Source organism: Mustela nigripes, chromosome 16, assembly GCF_022355385.1.
Source record: "Mustela nigripes isolate SB6536 chromosome 16, MUSNIG.SB6536, whole genome shotgun sequence".
Classification (NCBI taxonomy): Eukaryota; Metazoa; Chordata; class Mammalia; order Carnivora; family Mustelidae; genus Mustela; species Mustela nigripes.
Genome location: NC_081572.1, coordinates 1,614,821 through 1,620,314, shown reverse-complemented (window position 1 = coordinate 1,620,314; position 5,494 = coordinate 1,614,821). Strand labels below are relative to the sequence as shown.

At 63.2% G+C, this 5,494-nt stretch overlaps 1 long non-coding RNA gene across 1 annotated transcript; it reads left to right on the top strand.

Moving 5' to 3' along the window:
- The first annotated feature begins 2,016 nt into the window (after positions 1-2,016).
- LOC132003833 (uncharacterized) lies at positions 2,017-5,494 on the top strand. Its single transcript, XR_009400333.1, has 3 exons — positions 2,017-3,953; positions 4,813-5,005; positions 5,350-5,494. It is a non-coding gene; the product is annotated as an uncharacterized LOC132003833 (long non-coding RNA).

The window sequence follows — 5,494 nt, the reverse complement described above, 5'->3', positions numbered from 1 at the left end:
AAGTTACTGCGAGATCACGGCAGGAAGCCTGCAGCCCGGTGGGACTGGCCAAGTCGGTCCTGGAGCCATGTTAGCGGTGCTGGCGAGCCGGAGCCCGAGGCCGGTGAGGAGTCAGCACGAAGAAGGAGCAGCCCCGGGGGTGTCTGTGTTTGGTAGCAGGAAGGATCTGTGGCTTACGCTTCTGGTGGGGCTGCTCCGCGAACACTGTCAGGGAAGAGACGGTTATTCAATTGTTAGTCATTAGTTCCATAACCACTTGCTCCTGTTGCGGGGGGTGGAAGGGAAGTGCTGGCCGGCGGCTTCCTTTCCCATTTTCCCCGCTTCTGCCTTGAAATCCTTAAACAGGAACTTCCGCGGTGACGGTCGCGAGGGGTGCGTGGTGTGGCTACACTCTGGGGAGCCCCGTGATCGTCCTTAAACTCCTATAACCTGGGCAGTGAGGCGTGCCGTTACGGCTGAGCAGCTCCAGGAGGGAGCTGTGATTTCTCTGCAGATCCGAAGTGCGGTCCGCCGGCAGGATGGCGGCAGGAAGCCGGTAGGGTCTGAGTGGGGGGCCTCGAACCCCTCTGGACGCCGGCTGGAGGGTGTCCGTGCACGTTCAACAGGCGAGCCCGTGCTCTGTGCCTGCGGGGCAGCTGATGGGTGAGCTTGCGGGGGGTGGGGGAGCAAGTGTGGCGAGGAGCCCGCAGCTCGGGGAGGCTGGCCCCGGCGGGCCTTGGTGTCCGCAGGGCTGTGCCCCCGCGGCCGCACTGCCAGGCCGCCAGGTTGCCTTTGTGGGCGGTGTTCTTCCTGACGCTCCGTGGCCCGACTGCCAAGTCTTCAAGTGCTGGCGCTCTCTTACCCTTTTGTGTTTTGTCCTCGGGGAGCGCAGCATTCGGTGGCTGAGCCGGCCCCGGTGGGGCAGCCTGGGTCCCCGGGTCTGGCGGGACCGGCCTGCACTGAGGCGGTCAGGGCACAGCCGGAGCTGTCCGTGTGGTCCTGGCTGGTCCGCCGTCCTGTCGGGGAGGCCGTGCTGCCTCTGTGGCCGGGCTGTGGCCCTGCTCGGCGTCCCCTGCACTGTTGCAGCGGCAGCTTTGAGCTCTGTTTGCTTTGGCAGAGAAGGCAGCAGTGGGCCAAGGGCCGCTTGTCCTTGGCCTTGCTGATTAAAGACGTGGGAATGGAATGTGCTCCTTTCTGGACAATCAGGCCCATGGACTTGTGTCTGTCGTCGGGGCCCGGTCCCTGTGGGAGCCTCGTCTTTGGGGCCTTTCAGAAGCAGCACAGGGAGAGAAGCGGAATGGCTTCCAGGTGGCTGCTGGGACTCACCTTCTGACCTGGTGGGGTAGGGGACATGCACTGAAGCCTCCTGCGGGGAGGCACAGGGCTGGCGCTGGCGGGCTGGAGCTGCAGAGCAGCCGAGCCTGGCTTCCAAGACCTAGTCTGGGGGCAGCCCCAGGCGTCTGCCGGGAGTGAGGGACTGAGGGAGGCGGGGCAGGTGTCGTCCATCCGCTCAGAGTTAAGCCAAACCACAGCTCTCCCAGGAGAGACCTGTGAGTGACTCCCCATGCTGGAGGGAGGCTTCTAGAGTAGCTGATCTCACGTCCCTGGGGCGGGGGTTTTGGGGAGCAGTTGTCAGCTGGGTATTTCTTATGGTTTTCTATGCCAAGAGAAGCTGGGTTGTGGCTGGCTTGATGACCTTTCAGGATGGTGGCTCTGTCAGGTTCCCTAGGGACAGCAGCATCGCTGGGCCTGAGGATGTGGGAAGCTGGGAGACAGCCTGAGGAGGAAGACTCCCCAGGAGAGCCTCGGACTGGGTGTTTTCTGGGGGCCTGGTCTCGGGCCCTTGGCCAGCAGGGCCAGGCTGGTCTCTGGAGGCTGTCCGGTCGTGCTCAGCCCGTGGCTGTTGTGGGGAAGCTGGTCTGTGTGCACCATGGCTGCCCTGGGGGTGATATGGGGCTCCTGGAGCAGGGGTGGGGAGACCAGGTGGGGGCCAGGTGGGGGTATTGGCACTGGGGGGAGGGAGCCGGCCCGGGCAGGTGAGAGCCCACTGCTGGCTTTCCCCACGGTTCCCACTTCCCTCCAGTGGGTCCCAGCCCCTCCTCCAGGTGGGTGTTTGGGGGAGCCCTTGGAAGTCCTGTGCTGCTGACCCCTGTACCTGGGGGGAGGCACAGGGCTGGCGCTGGTGGGCTGGAGCTGCAGAGCGGCTCTGCCCACAGCTGGGCAGTCCCACAAAAGTGTTTGCTGCCTTCAGCAGCCTGGCGTCCGGCGAGGCCAGAGCCTGGGGGTGCCGGCTGAAGAAGGTGCGTGCACCCCGAGAGACCCTTCCCTGGCAGTAGACACGCCTGCTGGGCGGAGCCCACTGCTGCCTGCTTGGGGGAGGAGGCAAGGAGTCGTCACACCATGCCCAGCTCTGCGCACACGCGTGTGAGTGTGAACGCGAGTTTGTGAGCACACCTGTGTGGTGCTTGTTGGCTGTGCTTTAAAGGTACTGTCTGGGGTGCCCTGTCGGTGTTCTATGTTCTGATAAGGTGGCCAGGCCTGCTGTCACCGACGGGACTGCCTGAGCTCCTCTTCTCCTGCGTGCGCGACGTGGTGCCTGTCCGTCCCTGCCGCTAGCATTTGAGGGGTGCACCTCCCGCCCCCTTCCTGGGGTAGCCGAGGCAGTGAAGGGCAGTTTCTCTGTTGCACTGCCCTTGAGGTGTTTGGCTGTGGCAGCTCCTCATGCCCAAGTCATCCCAGAGATCATCAGCTCCATGCACAGGGCCCTTGCTGGCTTACGGGAGACCTGGTGTACGGCCTGGAGGCCCTCGGGCCCAGGCCTGTGGTTCCAGAGTTCCGGGCATGTGTTGCCTGCGCTGTTCCTGGGGGTCTTACTCTGAACACGTGTCCTGTGTCTGAGAGCTTGGCTTGGCTCCTGGGACTGACCCACGGGCACCTGGTGCTCCAGGTCACAGTGGTGGCCAGTGTTGGCCCTGGGCTTTGGGGCCGCTGTCAGCAGGGCGAGGCAGTGGCAGTGGTGCAGGAGCACGTCTCGTGTCTGTCTGGTTCACGGTGACACCGCTGCTTTGCGGTGAAGCTCTCCTAGGGCTTGTTCTCTTCCCACCGCCCTGGCCTGGGCGTGCTGGCTGGAACAGGCGGCCTTTTGTGGGAGGACTAGCTGCTGTGCGAGAGGGCCTCACCCCCTCCTCCTGGGCTCAGGGGAGGCGGGCTGGCACTCCTGAGTCTGCAGATCTGGGTCGCACTCTGGAGAGCCCTGAAGTGTCCCTGCAGGGCTGGGTGGGCCGCAGGCAGGGCCGGCCTTGCTGCTCTTCTGTCCCCGTCAGCGTGGCCTGGCGCCCGGGACGTTGCTGCCATCCCGCAGTGGGGACACCTGAGCTCTCAGTCCCGCACAGGGCTGTCCTGAGCTGCTGGCCAGGCTGGCTCCTGTCCTCTTTTCTCGCCCCCAGGTGCGCTGAGCCAGGGCCTGCCCTATGTCGCCTTCCTGGTCCCTGAGGCTGGGGAGGCTGTCCTTGCTAGGATGCAGACGTGTGTCGCATGGAGACGGAGCCCTGGGACACCGCCAGGGCTGTCAGCACCGTGCTACCGCCCACCGGCAACAGCAGTAGTAATTGGGGACAGCACAGACCCAGCCAACCCCCGCCTCCCCAGCTCTGCTCACTCTTGGCCCTGAGTGTGCGGCATGACCTGGACATGGCTCGAAGGGCCCAGCGCAGTGGACACAGGTGGCCCCGGCCAGTGGCCTGAGGGGAGGTGGGGGCCTGGGCTTCTCTTAAAGCGCAGAATGTTTTGTCTTTGCATGACTTGCTGCCGAGTAAAGCCAGCCTTGACCTCAGACCCTGTTTGGGTTGAAACAGCTGGGTTTTGGGGTGCTGGTGTTTGCGTGGCCGTCAGCATCTCTGCGAGGGTCTGCTCTCCTGGCTGTCTGCTCCAAGGACAGCGGCTCAGTCCCGCTCGACTTCTGGAGGCTGTGGCAGGTCTGTGTCCCTCTCTGCCAGGGCCCATGGTCAGGCTGGGTGTTGGCTGGGAAGTGGTCGGCCCTGTCGCATCCTGGGGCCTTGGTGTTGGTCCTCACAGTGGGGAGACACTTGGGCCTGTGAAGAGAAGAGCTGGGGCGGGAAGGCAGGAACTGGAGCCAGACCCAGCCTGTCTCTACGAGGTGACCTTGGGGCCAGGGGCCAGGGGATCTGTGCCCGCACTGTCTGCGGGACCCCACCTCCTGCCTGCAGCTCCTCCTCCGGGCTCCTACCGCAGGAGCCTCCATCTGTCCCAGAAACCCGTCCAGCCGTCGGGCTCCCGCAGGCTGCCAGGGAGGAGGCTTGCCTGGCCTTCCCGTGCCCTGGCTCTGGGGCCCAGCGGTCCAAGTCCTTCTGCAGGTGCACGATGGCCAGGATGCTCGCAGGTCCCTGCAGGTGCCCCGGAATTCCCGTTCCAGCGCCCGGCCGGGGGCCAGCGGAACCGGGCTCGAGGTCTTCTGCTATGAGATGAGCCTCGCGAGGGCGCCGCTGCGCACCCCGGGGGAGAGCACATGAGGTGTCTAGACGCGGGTCACTGGGCCCCACGCTCCAAACCGAGCAATGCCGGGGCCGGTGCGGGCCGCCAGGGGGAAACAAGAGCGCAGGGCAGGATGGCCTTGCTTCTTCCCGTGTGAGATACTCATTTCCTACTTCCAGGGACGGGTTTTTAGAATCATTTCGACGATTTCTAGAAAAACTTGTATTAAGTATCTGTGAAGGAAACTCGTACAGATTTTTTAACACCACTTTGAATGCAGAGTCTGGCTCTTTGAGCTTTGTTTCGGGTCCCAGCCCTCAGTGTCCCCGTGTCCCTCGCTAGCACTGTCACCTGGGCCTTTGGGAATCAGTGGCCAGTTTTCCTGAGCGAGTCTCCGAAGCGTTCTCCAGGCCTGGGCGTCCATCCTGCTGTTCTTCCTGCCCTTTCTTGTTCCTCCGCCGAAGAAGGGCTTCAGGCGCCAGCCGGGACCCCTGCTCCTTCTGAGCTGCCAGTGGTTTGTGGACATGGTGCCCAGGTTTGCCTCTGCCCAGCATGCCAGGGACAGTCACAGGGAGGCGTGGGCCGGGTGAGGACACGGGGAGCAGACCGTGAGACGCACCGGATGTCATAGGTGTCTACCCTGTGAAAGAAATTGATGTCTTGGGGCGCCTGGGTGGCTCAGTGGGTTAAGCCTCTGCCTTCGGCTCAGGTCATGGTCTCAGGGTCCTGGGATCGGGCCCCGCATCGGGGGTCTCTGCTCAGCGGGGAGCCTGCTTCCCTCTCTCTCTCTGCCTGCTTGTGATCTCTTTCTGTGTCAAGTCAATGAATAAATAAATAAATCTTTTATTTTTTAAAATATTTTGTTTATTTATTTGACAGAGATTACAAGTAAGCAGAGAGGCAAGCAGAGAGAGAGGGAAGCAGGCTCCCCGCTGAGCAGAGAGCCCGATGCGGGGCTCGATCCCAGGATCCTGAGATCATGACCTGAGCCGAAGGCAGAGGCTTAACCCACTGAGCCACCCAG